This window comes from Pagrus major, chromosome 19, assembly GCF_040436345.1.
Source record: "Pagrus major chromosome 19, Pma_NU_1.0".
NCBI lineage: Eukaryota > Metazoa > Chordata > Actinopteri > Spariformes > Sparidae > Pagrus > Pagrus major.
In genome coordinates, this window is record NC_133233.1 from 1,641,966 (window position 1) to 1,644,435 (window position 2,470).

The 2,470-nt window shown below is 47.2% G+C and overlaps 1 pseudogene; it reads left to right on the plus strand.

Annotated features, from left to right (window-relative positions):
- The first annotated feature begins 1,559 nt into the window (after positions 1 to 1,559).
- On the plus strand, positions 1,560 to 2,162 carry LOC141014916 (uncharacterized; annotated as a pseudogene).
- Positions 2,163 to 2,470: the final 308 nt, after the last annotated feature.

The window sequence follows — 2,470 nt, forward strand, 5'->3', positions numbered from 1 at the left end:
TCTCTATAGAGGAAAAGTTTTCATCGATAATTATCGTTATCGTTTTATCGCCCAGCCCTAGTCTGACGCAAGCATGAACCTCTGTAAGTGGACTACAAATTCCCCTGAACTGAAAGCCAAGTGGCAGCAAAGTGACTTTGACTTCGCCATGGATCCTGAGACAAGCGGCTGTGTGTGAAAGGTGCTCGGCCTTGTGTGGAGGCCAGAGACTGATGACTTTGTTTTTAACGTGAAGCACCTTGGACATTTTTAAAGACAAAGAGAACACAAAAAGGAGTGTCCTGCGTTCTTCAGCCAAATTGTTCTTTTGGGCTTTCTGACACCATTCACAATAAGAGTGAAATGTCTCTTCCAGGACATGTGGCAAAGAGGCATCAACTGGGATGAGGAGCTGCCAGATGATCTCTCACAAAGGTGGCAGCAGTGGTGTATTGAGCTCCTTCAGCTCCATCAGATTGTCATTCCCAGGTGGCACGGAACTGAGACACTGCAAAACAGTCAAGCTCAAGTTCTTCATGTTTTCAATGACGCAAGTGAGAAAGCATATGGTGCAGCAGCTTATCTCCAAGGACAGACAGCTGAGGGAGAGTCCATGACTAGACTGGTCATGTCCAAGTCCAGAGTTGCACCTATTAAGAAACTAACACTGCCACGCCTTGAACTAATGGGGGCTCTGATTGCTGCAAGAATGGGAAACAATCTGCTTCAAGCACTGAATATGCAGCCGAACCAAATCCGAATGTGGACAGACTCCATGATTGTGATTCATTGGATTTCCAGCTCACCACACAGATGGAAACAGTTTGTTGCCAACAGAGTGATGGAGATTCAGTCCCTGACCACACCAGAAACCTGGTCCCATTGTAGCGGGAAACTCAACCCAGCTGATCTCACTACAAGGGGCCAGACCGTCACAAGGCTGAAGGAAGAGGAGCTTTGGTGGTCAGGGCCACAGTTCCTGAGCTCAGCAGAGCGGCAAAGTTTTCCTGATAAAAGGCTCTGTGAAGAGGAGGTAAAGAATGAGGTTAGGCCAAGTCATGTCACAGTCCAGCTCAACAATATGGAACCAACATCAACAGATCCACTGTTAAAGCTGGAAAACTACAGTAAGTTAAAAACAGTTCTCAGAGTCACAGCATGGATTAGAAGATTCACACACAACTTACGCTCAAGTGAAATGAAGCAAGGAGAGCTGACGGCCGAGGAGTTGGCTGAAGCTGAAAGATACTGGATTCTGGAGGCGCAAAATCAAGGTTTCCAGAGGGAGAAAAGTGAATAAGAGCAGGAAAAGACATTCACAGAGACTCGAGAATTAGAGACCTGAAGCCATTTCTAGACAAACACGGTTTGATCTGTCTGGGAGGAGGACTGCAACACTCCCTTCAGACCACAGACTCTCAGAAATGTTGATCAGGCGCTGTCATGACCAAGTGATGCATTCAGGTATGAGAGACACTTTAATGCAACTAAGAGACACATATTGGATTCCACGAGCCCGATAAATGACAAAGACAATCATTACAGCCTGCACTACTTGTAAAAGATTCAGAGTAAAGGCAATGCAGCAGTCAACAGTGCCCCTGCCGAGAGATCGGATTACAGAATCACCTCCATTTGAGACTGTTGGAGTGGACTTTGCAGGCCCTCTATACGTCAAGACTAAGAAAGACAAAGTGGAAAAGGCATATGTAGCACTGTTAACCTGTGCTGTGACACGTGCAGTCCACCTGGAGCGGGTGTCCGATATGTCAACAGAGACGTTCCTCCTGGCATTTAAGAGATTCATATCCAGACGAGGCCTCTGTAGGATTGTGTATTCAGATAATGCACGGACCTTCAAACGAGCTGATCAAGACCTCAGAGAACTCTGGACGGCCATCAAGGAGCCTGAGCTCTTAAGGTATTTCACTGAAAAGGGCATCACATGGAAGTACATCGCAGAACGAGCAGCCTGGTGGGGGGGATTTTGGGAGAGACTGGTTAGATCAGTTAAAACATGTTTAAGGAAAGTGATGGGGAGAGCTTCACTGAGCTTTGAGGAGATGACATCTCTATTAGCAGAAGCAGAATTAACAATAAACTCATGACCACTCACCTTTGTTTATAATGAACCTGAAGAGCCTCAGCCCCTCACCCCAGCTCACTTTCTGATCGGAAGGTGACTCTGCTCCTTGCCACCCAAGCCCTTTCCATGCTGCCAGTCACACCCCCCGCTCCAGCAGAGAGGAGCTAACACAGAGATGGAAATATCGCTAGCGTCTTCTCAACGACTTCTGGACTCGATGGAAAAGGGAGTACTTACTGGAGCTGAGATCTGCCAACACCAGTAAGAACTCACATTCTACCCCTCTCAAGGAGGGTGATCTGGTGCTCATTGGAGAGGAGAGAGCGCCGCACCAGATTTGGAAGACTGGGATCATCAAGGAACTTTTTCCAGGAAGAGATGGACTTGTGAGATCTTGTGCTGTAC